The sequence below is a fragment of the Schistocerca piceifrons genome, unplaced genomic scaffold (genome assembly GCF_021461385.2).
Source record: "Schistocerca piceifrons isolate TAMUIC-IGC-003096 unplaced genomic scaffold, iqSchPice1.1 HiC_scaffold_1213, whole genome shotgun sequence".
In the NCBI taxonomy this organism is placed as follows: domain Eukaryota; kingdom Metazoa; phylum Arthropoda; class Insecta; order Orthoptera; family Acrididae; genus Schistocerca; species Schistocerca piceifrons.
The window spans coordinates 16889-29586 of record NW_025727030.1 but is presented as its reverse complement, the minus strand read 5'-3'; the positions used below and the strand labels follow the sequence as shown (position 1 = coordinate 29586).

General features: G+C 52.4%; 25 non-coding genes across 25 annotated transcripts; 20 read left to right on the top strand and 5 right to left on the bottom strand.

The window, feature by feature from the left end:
* Window positions 1–923: 923 nt before the first annotated feature.
* Trnam-cau lies at window positions 924–996 on the top strand. The gene has a single exon. It is a non-coding gene; the product is annotated as a tRNA-Met (tRNA).
* A 308-nt stretch (window positions 997–1304) lies between these two features.
* Trnae-uuc lies at window positions 1305–1376 on the top strand. Its single transcript has one exon. It is a non-coding gene; the product is annotated as a tRNA-Glu (tRNA).
* Window positions 1377–1672: 296 nt separating this feature from the next.
* On the top strand, window positions 1673–1745 carry Trnak-uuu. The gene has a single exon. It is a non-coding gene; the product is annotated as a tRNA-Lys (tRNA).
* Window positions 1746–1884: 139 nt separating this feature from the next.
* Trnas-aga lies at window positions 1885–1966 on the top strand. Its single transcript has one exon. It is a non-coding gene; the product is annotated as a tRNA-Ser (tRNA).
* A 276-nt stretch (window positions 1967–2242) lies between these two features.
* On the bottom strand, window positions 2243–2314 carry Trnag-ucc. The gene has a single exon. It is a non-coding gene; the product is annotated as a tRNA-Gly (tRNA).
* Window positions 2315–3291: 977 nt separating this feature from the next.
* On the top strand, window positions 3292–3364 carry Trnam-cau. Its single transcript has one exon. It is a non-coding gene; the product is annotated as a tRNA-Met (tRNA).
* A 308-nt stretch (window positions 3365–3672) lies between these two features.
* On the top strand, window positions 3673–3744 carry Trnae-uuc. The gene has a single exon. It is a non-coding gene; the product is annotated as a tRNA-Glu (tRNA).
* A 296-nt stretch (window positions 3745–4040) lies between these two features.
* Trnak-uuu lies at window positions 4041–4113 on the top strand. The gene has a single exon. It is a non-coding gene; the product is annotated as a tRNA-Lys (tRNA).
* A 139-nt stretch (window positions 4114–4252) lies between these two features.
* On the top strand, window positions 4253–4334 carry Trnas-aga. The gene has a single exon. It is a non-coding gene; the product is annotated as a tRNA-Ser (tRNA).
* Window positions 4335–4610: 276 nt separating this feature from the next.
* Trnag-ucc lies at window positions 4611–4682 on the bottom strand. The gene has a single exon. It is a non-coding gene; the product is annotated as a tRNA-Gly (tRNA).
* Window positions 4683–5659: 977 nt separating this feature from the next.
* Window positions 5660–5732, top strand: Trnam-cau. Its single transcript has one exon. It is a non-coding gene; the product is annotated as a tRNA-Met (tRNA).
* A 308-nt stretch (window positions 5733–6040) lies between these two features.
* Window positions 6041–6112, top strand: Trnae-uuc. Its single transcript has one exon. It is a non-coding gene; the product is annotated as a tRNA-Glu (tRNA).
* Window positions 6113–6408: 296 nt separating this feature from the next.
* Trnak-uuu lies at window positions 6409–6481 on the top strand. The gene has a single exon. It is a non-coding gene; the product is annotated as a tRNA-Lys (tRNA).
* A 139-nt stretch (window positions 6482–6620) lies between these two features.
* Window positions 6621–6702, top strand: Trnas-aga. Its single transcript has one exon. It is a non-coding gene; the product is annotated as a tRNA-Ser (tRNA).
* Window positions 6703–6978: 276 nt separating this feature from the next.
* On the bottom strand, window positions 6979–7050 carry Trnag-ucc. Its single transcript has one exon. It is a non-coding gene; the product is annotated as a tRNA-Gly (tRNA).
* A 977-nt stretch (window positions 7051–8027) lies between these two features.
* Window positions 8028–8100, top strand: Trnam-cau. Its single transcript has one exon. It is a non-coding gene; the product is annotated as a tRNA-Met (tRNA).
* Window positions 8101–8408: 308 nt separating this feature from the next.
* On the top strand, window positions 8409–8480 carry Trnae-uuc. The gene has a single exon. It is a non-coding gene; the product is annotated as a tRNA-Glu (tRNA).
* Window positions 8481–8776: 296 nt separating this feature from the next.
* Window positions 8777–8849, top strand: Trnak-uuu. The gene has a single exon. It is a non-coding gene; the product is annotated as a tRNA-Lys (tRNA).
* A 139-nt stretch (window positions 8850–8988) lies between these two features.
* Window positions 8989–9070, top strand: Trnas-aga. The gene has a single exon. It is a non-coding gene; the product is annotated as a tRNA-Ser (tRNA).
* A 276-nt stretch (window positions 9071–9346) lies between these two features.
* On the bottom strand, window positions 9347–9418 carry Trnag-ucc. The gene has a single exon. It is a non-coding gene; the product is annotated as a tRNA-Gly (tRNA).
* A 977-nt stretch (window positions 9419–10395) lies between these two features.
* Window positions 10396–10468, top strand: Trnam-cau. Its single transcript has one exon. It is a non-coding gene; the product is annotated as a tRNA-Met (tRNA).
* Window positions 10469–10776: 308 nt separating this feature from the next.
* Trnae-uuc lies at window positions 10777–10848 on the top strand. Its single transcript has one exon. It is a non-coding gene; the product is annotated as a tRNA-Glu (tRNA).
* A 296-nt stretch (window positions 10849–11144) lies between these two features.
* On the top strand, window positions 11145–11217 carry Trnak-uuu. The gene has a single exon. It is a non-coding gene; the product is annotated as a tRNA-Lys (tRNA).
* Window positions 11218–11356: 139 nt separating this feature from the next.
* Trnas-aga lies at window positions 11357–11438 on the top strand. Its single transcript has one exon. It is a non-coding gene; the product is annotated as a tRNA-Ser (tRNA).
* A 276-nt stretch (window positions 11439–11714) lies between these two features.
* Window positions 11715–11786, bottom strand: Trnag-ucc. The gene has a single exon. It is a non-coding gene; the product is annotated as a tRNA-Gly (tRNA).
* Between the last annotated feature and the right edge of the window lie 912 nt (window positions 11787–12698).

The following is a 12698-nucleotide window of genomic DNA, read 5'->3' as shown; positions in this document are numbered from 1 at the left end:
CCCACGGTGATAGTAGCTGCAGGCGCTTTTCGAGGTAGGAGGGTGCATCCACACGCATTCGGGTAGCGCCTCCACGCACGCTGCGTCTTTGGGCAAGACTAGTCGCCGCGGCCGCAAGGTTACTCACACGATAGAGATGAGCATTCGTTTTAAGGCAGTGTAGTGGAGCACTCCGCGTGTGTAGCACTTTTTTCGGTTGTATCCGACGTCGCTGGGTGGCAATCCCACTTTCCCCTGCAGAAAAGTGCTCGGGAAGCACGGGCAGCTTGACGAGCATCGCTGGTTCAATGGCATGTGCCTCAGTAGTGCAGTAGGCAGCGCGTAAGTCTCATAATCTTAAGGCTTGCCGGCACGATAGCTCAGCGTGTTCGGTCTGAGAGTTATCTGCCCTCTGTAATAAAAGACCGAGTCAACGATGAACTTGAACGGGCGCCATCGGACGTCCGCCCCCAACAAATGCAACGAAAGAAATGAGAAGAAAAAAAAAAAATTGGTGAATGCTCGCTTAGCATGCGGACGGCCCGGGTTCGATTCCCGGCCGATGCATCGTTCTGCTGTTCTCGCTATAATGCTGCCGCGCCGATTCCTCGCCTGAGCTGCGTCAGCCTCAGGAATGTATAGCAGGATTCGCTGTGAGAGGAACCATACACGCAGCACGCAATAGACCGTACTTGAACGGTCGTATGCTATTTCTGAACTCTGACGTCGGCCTGTCCCAACAGGCCGCTGTGTTCAGGTGCCGCAAGGGCGATGTACTGTAACCTCGGGCAGTGCTGCGTTCCGTTGAAAAAACTGCGGCAGCAGTTTAATCTAGCAAGTAGGGAAAGCACGTGTAGCAACACAACAGATTCTTGAGAAAGCGCGAACTGTCTATCTCTAATATGAGAGACTTACCAAGTTTCCTGTAACGTTACTTGCAACGTGCCTCGGTAGCGCAGTAGGTAGCGCGTAAGTCTCATAATCTTAAGGTCGTGAGTTCGATCCTCACCCGGGGCATTTAATTTGCTGTACATCATGGCTGAATTAACGGCGTTGCTGTTGCTAGGGAACGAACTTAATTGTCGTTCGTTATCCATAAGGAGTCTACGCCTCAGCGTCAATACGTTTATTTCCAATTATGACAACGTACAACTTTGATCTTTCTCCTCCCTTGTTAGGAGTAAAATAATGAATAGTCAATTTCGGGCTGTGCGCCATGCCAGTCTGTAGGCGCAAATATGCTCGCAAACGGAGAACTGCACTGAGTCCAGATTCAGCACGAAATACGAGAGGAGACGGAGAAAACCTCACGCTTATCGAGCAAATCCGGTGTGGTCTAGTGGCTAGGATACCTGGCTTTCACCCAGGAGGCCCGGGTTCGATTCCCGGTACCGGAACGGAAGTTTTTGCGCACACAACGCTCCATGTTTTGGCCTTCGAACTGTCGTTTGTCGCCCACCTTCCGAAGCTTCGACCGAACGTAATCGGGGAAAACAGGCACATGATGCAATTACTGTCGGCACCGGAATAAAGGGAGAAGAGGCACTGGTCCGTGGTTGGGCTGCTACCAGCGTCAGTGGGAAGTCGGTGAAGTCGCCAGTTGCGCCAGAAGCCAGAAATTACCGTAGTACGCCTACACACGCGTTCCAGTTATTTACATTGCTTGCAGCCGCTCCATCCACAACGAGCGTGAGCCCGGATAGCTCAGTCGGTAGAGCATTAGGCTTTTAACCTAAGGGTCCAGGGTTCAAGTCCCTGTCCGGGCGAAGATTTTAACGTTTCCGTAATGGCTCGTCTCGTAGCGATGGTAGCCCTGCCGTAATCAGTGCACGGAGTTCGTTTCCTGTCAACATTCTGCGCAGACCGGTTGGATTTTTCACGATTCCAGGGAAACTTGGGTTACGAGCAGTCGTGGCCGAGTGGTTAAGGCGTCTGACTAGAAATCAGATTCCCTCTGGGAGCGTAGGTTCGAGTCCTACCGACTGCGTCGGATTTTTCTTTTTTTTGTTTAAGAACAACGAGCAGAAAATTTCGCAGATTGCCTGTCGTTTTGGTACCTCTCCACACCTCGCCTCTCACAGCCGTTTATAGTGCCTGTCCTTTTGATAAGGGCGAATTCCAAGCGTCAGCTTTCGCGTCAGCCGAGCAAAGTCGGGACAAGTCGGGACATACTACAGGATGGTCTGCGTGGAGCTACGACGAAAAAAACCTTCATTTAACAGCACCTGGCTCACATACTCATACGAAAAAAACTAGCGCCATTTGCGGTGGCCGGGAATCGAACCCGGATCAACTGCTTGGAAGGCAACTATGCTCACCATTACACCACCACCGCACAGCCGCTGCTCGCAACGCCCCGCTGTGTCGGCTTCCTGCCCGCCAGCAGCGGCCCACGGTGATAGTAGCTGCAGGCGCTTTTCGAGGTAGGAGGGTGCATCCACACGCATTCGGGTAGCGCCTCCACGCACGCTGCGTCTTTGGGCAAGACTAGTCGCCGCGGCCGCAAGGTTACTCACACGATAGAGATGAGCATTCGTTTTAAGGCAGTGTAGTGGAGCACTCCGCGTGTGTAGCACTTTTTTCGGTTGTATCCGACGTCGCTGGGTGGCAATCCCACTTTCCCCTGCAGAAAAGTGCTCGGGAAGCACGGGCAGCTTGACGAGCATCGCTGGTTCAATGGCATGTGCCTCAGTAGTGCAGTAGGCAGCGCGTAAGTCTCATAATCTTAAGGCTTGCCGGCACGATAGCTCAGCGTGTTCGGTCTGAGAGTTATCTGCCCTCTGTAATAAAAGACCGAGTCAACGATGAACTTGAACGGGCGCCATCGGACGTCCGCCCCCAACAAATGCAACGAAAGAAATGAGAAGAAAAAAAAAAAATTGGTGAATGCTCGCTTAGCATGCGGACGGCCCGGGTTCGATTCCCGGCCGATGCATCGTTCTGCTGTTCTCGCTATAATGCTGCCGCGCCGATTCCTCGCCTGAGCTGCGTCAGCCTCAGGAATGTATAGCAGGATTCGCTGTGAGAGGAACCATACACGCAGCACGCAATAGACCGTACTTGAACGGTCGTATGCTATTTCTGAACTCTGACGTCGGCCTGTCCCAACAGGCCGCTGTGTTCAGGTGCCGCAAGGGCGATGTACTGTAACCTCGGGCAGTGCTGCGTTCCGTTGAAAAAACTGCGGCAGCAGTTTAATCTAGCAAGTAGGGAAAGCACGTGTAGCAACACAACAGATTCTTGAGAAAGCGCGAACTGTCTATCTCTAATATGAGAGACTTACCAAGTTTCCTGTAACGTTACTTGCAACGTGCCTCGGTAGCGCAGTAGGTAGCGCGTAAGTCTCATAATCTTAAGGTCGTGAGTTCGATCCTCACCCGGGGCATTTAATTTGCTGTACATCATGGCTGAATTAACGGCGTTGCTGTTGCTAGGGAACGAACTTAATTGTCGTTCGTTATCCATAAGGAGTCTACGCCTCAGCGTCAATACGTTTATTTCCAATTATGACAACGTACAACTTTGATCTTTCTCCTCCCTTGTTAGGAGTAAAATAATGAATAGTCAATTTCGGGCTGTGCGCCATGCCAGTCTGTAGGCGCAAATATGCTCGCAAACGGAGAACTGCACTGAGTCCAGATTCAGCACGAAATACGAGAGGAGACGGAGAAAACCTCACGCTTATCGAGCAAATCCGGTGTGGTCTAGTGGCTAGGATACCTGGCTTTCACCCAGGAGGCCCGGGTTCGATTCCCGGTACCGGAACGGAAGTTTTTGCGCACACAACGCTCCATGTTTTGGCCTTCGAACTGTCGTTTGTCGCCCACCTTCCGAAGCTTCGACCGAACGTAATCGGGGAAAACAGGCACATGATGCAATTACTGTCGGCACCGGAATAAAGGGAGAAGAGGCACTGGTCCGTGGTTGGGCTGCTACCAGCGTCAGTGGGAAGTCGGTGAAGTCGCCAGTTGCGCCAGAAGCCAGAAATTACCGTAGTACGCCTACACACGCGTTCCAGTTATTTACATTGCTTGCAGCCGCTCCATCCACAACGAGCGTGAGCCCGGATAGCTCAGTCGGTAGAGCATTAGGCTTTTAACCTAAGGGTCCAGGGTTCAAGTCCCTGTCCGGGCGAAGATTTTAACGTTTCCGTAATGGCTCGTCTCGTAGCGATGGTAGCCCTGCCGTAATCAGTGCACGGAGTTCGTTTCCTGTCAACATTCTGCGCAGACCGGTTGGATTTTTCACGATTCCAGGGAAACTTGGGTTACGAGCAGTCGTGGCCGAGTGGTTAAGGCGTCTGACTAGAAATCAGATTCCCTCTGGGAGCGTAGGTTCGAGTCCTACCGACTGCGTCGGATTTTTCTTTTTTTTGTTTAAGAACAACGAGCAGAAAATTTCGCAGATTGCCTGTCGTTTTGGTACCTCTCCACACCTCGCCTCTCACAGCCGTTTATAGTGCCTGTCCTTTTGATAAGGGCGAATTCCAAGCGTCAGCTTTCGCGTCAGCCGAGCAAAGTCGGGACAAGTCGGGACATACTACAGGATGGTCTGCGTGGAGCTACGACGAAAAAAACCTTCATTTAACAGCACCTGGCTCACATACTCATACGAAAAAAACTAGCGCCATTTGCGGTGGCCGGGAATCGAACCCGGATCAACTGCTTGGAAGGCAACTATGCTCACCATTACACCACCACCGCACAGCCGCTGCTCGCAACGCCCCGCTGTGTCGGCTTCCTGCCCGCCAGCAGCGGCCCACGGTGATAGTAGCTGCAGGCGCTTTTCGAGGTAGGAGGGTGCATCCACACGCATTCGGGTAGCGCCTCCACGCACGCTGCGTCTTTGGGCAAGACTAGTCGCCGCGGCCGCAAGGTTACTCACACGATAGAGATGAGCATTCGTTTTAAGGCAGTGTAGTGGAGCACTCCGCGTGTGTAGCACTTTTTTCGGTTGTATCCGACGTCGCTGGGTGGCAATCCCACTTTCCCCTGCAGAAAAGTGCTCGGGAAGCACGGGCAGCTTGACGAGCATCGCTGGTTCAATGGCATGTGCCTCAGTAGTGCAGTAGGCAGCGCGTAAGTCTCATAATCTTAAGGCTTGCCGGCACGATAGCTCAGCGTGTTCGGTCTGAGAGTTATCTGCCCTCTGTAATAAAAGACCGAGTCAACGATGAACTTGAACGGGCGCCATCGGACGTCCGCCCCCAACAAATGCAACGAAAGAAATGAGAAGAAAAAAAAAAAATTGGTGAATGCTCGCTTAGCATGCGGACGGCCCGGGTTCGATTCCCGGCCGATGCATCGTTCTGCTGTTCACGCTATAATGCTGCCGCGCCGATTCCTCGCCTGAGCTGCGTCAGCCTCAGGAATGTATAGCAGGATTCGCTGTGAGAGGAACCATACACGCAGCACGCAATAGACCGTACTTGAACGGTCGTATGCTATTTCTGAACTCTGACGTCGGCCTGTCCCAACAGGCCGCTGTGTTCAGGTGCCGCAAGGGCGATGTACTGTAACCTCGGGCAGTGCTGCGTTCCGTTGAAAAAACTGCGGCAGCAGTTTAATCTAGCAAGTAGGGAAAGCACGTGTAGCAACACAACAGATTCTTGAGAAAGCGCGAACTGTCTATCTCTAATATGAGAGACTTACCAAGTTTCCTGTAACGTTACTTGCAACGTGCCTCGGTAGCGCAGTAGGTAGCGCGTAAGTCTCATAATCTTAAGGTCGTGAGTTCGATCCTCACCCGGGGCACTTAATTTGCTGTACATCATGGCTGAATTAACGGCGTTGCTGTTGCTAGGGAACGAACTTAATTGTCGTTCGTTATCCATAAGGAGTCTACGCCTCAGCGTCAATACGTTTATTTCCAATTATGACAACGTACAACTTTGATCTTTCTCCTCCCTTGTTAGGAGTAAAATAATGAATAGTCAATTTCGGGCTGTGCGCCATGCCAGTCTGTAGGCGCAAATATGCTCGCAAACGGAGAACTGCACTGAGTCCAGATTCAGCACGAAATACGAGAGGAGACGGAGAAAACCTCACGCTTATCGAGCAAATCCGGTGTGGTCTAGTGGCTAGGATACCTGGCTTTCACCCAGGAGGCCCGGGTTCGATTCCCGGTACCGGAACGGAAGTTTTTGCGCACACAACGCTCCATGTTTTGGCCTTCGAACTGTCGTTTGTCGCCCACCTTCCGAAGCTTCGACCGAACGTAATCGGGGAAAACAGGCACATGATGCAATTACTGTCGGCACCGGAATAAAGGGAGAAGAGGCACTGGTCCGTGGTTGGGCTGCTACCAGCGTCAGTGGGAAGTCGGTGAAGTCGCCAGTTGCGCCAGAAGCCAGAAATTACCGTAGTACGCCTACACACGCGTTCCAGTTATTTACATTGCTTGCAGCCGCTCCATCCACAACGAGCGTGAGCCCGGATAGCTCAGTCGGTAGAGCATTAGGCTTTTAACCTAAGGGTCCAGGGTTCAAGTCCCTGTCCGGGCGAAGATTTTAACGTTTCCGTAATGGCTCGTCTCGTAGCGATGGTAGCCCTGCCGTAATCAGTGCACGGAGTTCGTTTCCTGTCAACATTCTGCGCAGACCGGTTGGATTTTTCACGATTCCAGGGAAACTTGGGTTACGAGCAGTCGTGGCCGAGTGGTTAAGGCGTCTGACTAGAAATCAGATTCCCTCTGGGAGCGTAGGTTCGAGTCCTACCGACTGCGTCGGATTTTTCTTTTTTTTGTTTAAGAACAACGAGCAGAAAATTTCGCAGATTGCCTGTCGTTTTGGTACCTCTCCACACCTCGCCTCTCACAGCCGTTTATAGTGCCTGTCCTTTTGATAAGGGCGAATTCCAAGCGTCAGCTTTCGCGTCAGCCGAGCAAAGTCGGGACAAGTCGGGACATACTACAGGATGGTCTGCGTGGAGCTACGACGAAAAAAACCTTCATTTAACAGCACCTGGCTCACATACTCATACGAAAAAAACTAGCGCCATTTGCGGTGGCCGGGAATCGAACCCGGATCAACTGCTTGGAAGGCAACTATGCTCACCATTACACCACCACCGCACAGCCGCTGCTCGCAACGCCCCGCTGTGTCGGCTTCCTGCCCGCCAGCAGCGGCCCACGGTGATAGTAGCTGCAGGCGCTTTTCGAGGTAGGAGGGTGCATCCACACGCATTCGGGTAGCGCCTCCACGCACGCTGCGTCTTTGGGCAAGACTAGTCGCCGCGGCCGCAAGGTTACTCACACGATAGAGATGAGCATTCGTTTTAAGGCAGTGTAGTGGAGCACTCCGCGTGTGTAGCACTTTTTTCGGTTGTATCCGACGTCGCTGGGTGGCAATCCCACTTTCCCCTGCAGAAAAGTGCTCGGGAAGCACGGGCAGCTTGACGAGCATCGCTGGTTCAATGGCATGTGCCTCAGTAGTGCAGTAGGCAGCGCGTAAGTCTCATAATCTTAAGGCTTGCCGGCACGATAGCTCAGCGTGTTCGGTCTGAGAGTTATCTGCCCTCTGTAATAAAAGACCGAGTCAACGATGAACTTGAACGGGCGCCATCGGACGTCCGCCCCCAACAAATGCAACGAAAGAAATGAGAAGAAAAAAAAAAAATTGGTGAATGCTCGCTTAGCATGCGGACGGCCCGGGTTCGATTCCCGGCCGATGCATCGTTCTGCTGTTCTCGCTATAATGCTGCCGCGCCGATTCCTCGCCTGAGCTGCGTCAGCCTCAGGAATGTATAGCAGGATTCGCTGTGAGAGGAACCATACACGCAGCACGCAATAGACCGTACTTGAACGGTCGTATGCTATTTCTGAACTCTGACGTCGGCCTGTCCCAACAGGCCGCTGTGTTCAGGTGCCGCAAGGGCGATGTACTGTAACCTCGGGCAGTGCTGCGTTCCGTTGAAAAAACTGCGGCAGCAGTTTAATCTAGCAAGTAGGGAAAGCACGTGTAGCAACACAACAGATTCTTGAGAAAGCGCGAACTGTCTATCTCTAATATGAGAGACTTACCAAGTTTCCTGTAACGTTACTTGCAACGTGCCTCGGTAGCGCAGTAGGTAGCGCGTAAGTCTCATAATCTTAAGGTCGTGAGTTCGATCCTCAGCCGGGGCATTTAATTTGCTGTACATCATGGCTGAATTAACGGCGTTGCTGTTGCTAGGGAACGAACTTAATTGTCGTTCGTTATCCATAAGGAGTCTACGCCTCAGCGTCAATACGTTTATTTCCAATTATGACAACGTACAACTTTGATCTTTCTCCTCCCTTGTTAGGAGTAAAATAATGAATAGTCAATTTCGGGCTGTGCGCCATGCCAGTCTGTAGGCGCAAATATGCTCGCAAACGGAGAACTGCACTGAGTCCAGATTCAGCACGAAATACGAGAGGAGACGGAGAAAACCTCACGCTTATCGAGCAAATCCGGTGTGGTCTAGTGGCTAGGATACCTGGCTTTCACCCAGGAGGCCCGGGTTCGATTCCCGGTACCGGAACGGAAGTTTTTGCGCACACAACGCTCCATGTTTTGGCCTTCGAACTGTCGTTTGTCGCCCACCTTCCGAAGCTTCGACCGAACGTAATCGGGGAAAACAGGCACATGATGCAATTACTGTCGGCACCGGAATAAAGGGAGAAGAGGCACTGGTCCGTGGTTGGGCTGCTACCAGCGTCAGTGGGAAGTCGGTGAAGTCGCCAGTTGCGCCAGAAGCCAGAAATTACCGTAGTACGCCTACACACGCGTTCCAGTTATTTACATTGCTTGCAGCCGCTCCATCCACAACGAGCGTGAGCCCGGATAGCTCAGTCGGTAGAGCATTAGGCTTTTAACCTAAGGGTCCAGGGTTCAAGTCCCTGTCCGGGCGAAGATTTTAACGTTTCCGTAATGGCTCGTCTCGTAGCGATGGTAGCCCTGCCGTAATCAGTGCACGGAGTTCGTTTCCTGTCAACATTCTGCGCAGACCGGTTGGATTTTTCACGATTCCAGGGAAACTTGGGTTACGAGCAGTCGTGGCCGAGTGGTTAAGGCGTCTGACTAGAAATCAGATTCCCTCTGGGAGCGTAGGTTCGAGTCCTACCGACTGCGTCGGATTTTTCTTTTTTTTGTTTAAGAACAACGAGCAGAAAATTTCGCAGATTGCCTGTCGTTTTGGTACCTCTCCACACCTCGCCTCTCACAGCCGTTTATAGTGCCTGTCCTTTTGATAAGGGCGAATTCCAAGCGTCAGCTTTCGCGTCAGCCGAGCAAAGTCGGGACAAGTCGGGACATACTACAGGATGGTCTGCGTGGAGCTACGACGAAAAAAACCTTCATTTAACAGCACCTGGCTCACATACTCATACGAAAAAAACTAGCGCCATTTGCGGTGGCCGGGAATCGAACCCGGATCAACTGCTTGGAAGGCAACTATGCTCACCATTACACCACCACCGCACAGCCGCTGCTCGCAACGCCCCGCTGTGTCGGCTTCCTGCCCGCCAGCAGCGGCCCACGGTGATAGTAGCTGCAGGCGCTTTTCGAGGTAGGAGGGTGCATCCACACGCATTCGGGTAGCGCCTCCACGCACGCTGCGTCTTTGGGCAAGACTAGTCGCCGCGGCCGCAAGGTTACTCACACGATAGAGATGAGCATTCGTTTTAAGGCAGTGTAGTGGAGCACTCCGCGTGTGTAGCACTTTTTTCGGTTGTATCCGACGTCGCTGGGTGGCAATCCCACTTTCCCCTGCAGAAAAGTGCTCGGGAAGCACGGGCAGCTTGACGAGCATCGCTGGTTCAATGGCATGTGCCTCAGTAGTGCAGTAGGCAGCGCGTAAGTCTCATAATCTTAAGGCTTGCCGGCACGATAGCTCAGCGTGTTCGGTCTGAGAGTTATCTGCCCTCTGTAATAAAAGACCGAGTCAACGATGAACTTGAACGGGCGCCATCGGACGTCCGCCCCCAACAAATGCAACGAAAGAAATGAGAAGAAAAAAAAAAAATTGGTGAATGCTCGCTTAGCATGCGGACGGCCCGGGTTCGATTCCCGGCCGATGCATCGTTCTGCTGTTCTCGCTATAATGCTGCCGCGCCGATTCCTCGCCTGAGCTGCGTCAGCCTCAGGAATGTATAGCAGGATTCGCTGTGAGAGGAACCATACACGCAGCACGCAATAGACCGTACTTGAACGGTCGTATGCTATTTCTGAACTCTGACGTCGGCCTGTCCCAACAGGCCGCTGTGTTCAGGTGCCGCAAGGGCGATGTACTGTAACCTCGGGCAGTGCTGCGTTCCGTTGAAAAAACTGCGGCAGCAGTTTAATCTAGCAAGTAGGGAAAGCACGTGTAGCAACACAACAGATTCTTGAGAAAGCGCGAACTGTCTATCTCTAATATGAGAGACTTACCAAGTTTCCTGTAACGTTACTTGCAACGTGCCTCGGTAGCGCAGTAGGTAGCGCGTAAGTCTCATAATCTTAAGGTCGTGAGTTCGATCCTCACCCGGGGCATTTAATTTGCTGTACATCATGGCTGAATTAACGGCGTTGCTGTTGCTAGGGAACGAACTTAATTGTCGTTCGTTATCCATAAGGAGTCTACGCCTCAGCGTCAATACGTTTATTTCCAATTATGACAACGTACAACTTTGATCTTTCTCCTCCCTTGTTAGGAGTAAAATAATGAATAGTCAATTTCGGGCTGTGCGCCATGCCAGTCTGTAGGCGCAAATATGCTCGCAAACGGAGAACTGCACTGAGTCCAGATTCAGCACGAAATACGAGAGGAGACGGAGAAAACCTCACGCTTATCGAGCAAATCCGGTGTGGTCTAGTGGCTAGGATACCTGGCTTTCACCCAGGAGGCCCGGGTTCGATTCCCGGTACCGGAACGGAAGTTTTTGCGCACACAACGCTCCATGTTTTGGCCTTCGAACTGTCGTTTGTCGCCCACCTTCCGAAGCTTCGACCGAACGTAATCGGGGAAAACAGGCACATGATGCAATTACTGTCGGCACCGGAATAAAGGGAGAAGAGGCACTGGTCCGTGGTTGGGCTGCTACCAGCGTCAGTGGGAAGTCGGTGAAGTCGCCAGTTGCGCCAGAAGCCAGAAATTACCGTAGTACGCCTACACACGCGTTCCAGTTATTTACATTGCTTGCAGCCGCTCCATCCACAACGAGCGTGAGCCCGGATAGCTCAGTCGGTAGAGCATTAGGCTTTTAACCTAAGGGTCCAGGGTTCAAGTCCCTGTCCGGGCGAAGATTTTAACGTTTCCGTAATGGCTCGTCTCGTAGCGATGGTAGCCCTGCCGTAATCAGTGCACGGAGTTCGTTTCCTGTCAACATTCTGCGCAGACCGGTTGGATTTTTCACGATTCCAGGGAAACTTGGGTTACGAGCAGTCGTGGCCGAGTGGTTAAGGCGTCTGACTAGAAATCAGATTCCCTCTGGGAGCGTAGGTTCGAGTCCTACCGACTGCGTCGGATTTTTCTTTTTTTTGTTTAAGAACAACGAGCAGAAAATTTCGCAGATTGCCTGTCGTTTTGGTACCTCTCCACACCTCGCCTCTCACAGCCGTTTATAGTGCCTGTCCTTTTGATAAGGGCGAATTCCAAGCGTCAGCTTTCGCGTCAGCCGAGCAAAGTCGGGACAAGTCGGGACATACTACAGGATGGTCTGCGTGGAGCTACGACGAAAAAAACCTTCATTTAACAGCACCTGGCTCACATACTCATACGAAAAAAACTAGCGCCATTTGCGGTGGCCGGGAATCGAACCCGGATCAACTGCTTGGAAGGCAACTATGCTCACCATTACACCACCACCGCACAGCCGCTGCTCGCAACGCCCCGCTGTGTCGGCTTCCTGCCCGCCAGCAGCGGCCCACGGTGATAGTAGCTGCAGGCGCTTTTCGAGGTAGGAGGGTGCATCCACACGCATTCGGGTAGCGCCTCCACGCACGCTGCGTCTTTGGGCAAGACTAGTCGCCGCGGCCGCAAGGTTACTCACACGATAGAGATGAGCATTCGTTTTAAGGCAGTGTAGTGGAGCACTCCGCGTGTGTAGCACTTTTTTCGGTTGTATCCGACGTCGCTGGGTGGCAATCCCACTTTCCCCTGCAGAAAAGTGCTCGGGAAGCACGGGCAGCTTGACGAGCATCGCTGGTTCAATGGCATGTGCCTCAGTAGTGCAGTAGGCAGCGCGTAAGTCTCATAATCTTAAGGCTTGCCGGCACGATAGCTCAGCGTGTTCGGTCTGAGAGTTATCTGCCCTCTGTAATAAAAGACCGAGTCAACGATGAACTTGAACGGGCGCCATCGGACGTCCGCCCCCAACAAATGCAACGAAAGAAATGAGAAGAAAAAAAAAAAAATTGGTGAATGCTCGCTTAGCATGCGGACGGCCCGGGTTCGATTCCCGGCCGATGCATCGTTCTGCTGTTCTCGCTATAATGCTGCCGCGCCGATTCCTCGCCTGAGCTGCGTCAGCCTCAGGAATGTATAGCAGGATTCGCTGTGAGAGGAACCATACACGCAGCACGCAATAGACCGTACTTGAACGGTCGTATGCTATTTCTGAACTCTGACGTCGGCCTGTCCCAACAGGCCGCTGTGTTCAGGTGCCGCAAGGGCGATGTACTGTAACCTCGGGCAGTGCTGCGTTCCGTTGAAAAAACTGCGGCAGCAGTTTAATCTAGCAAGTAGGGAAAGCACGTGTAGCAACACAACAGATTCTTGAGA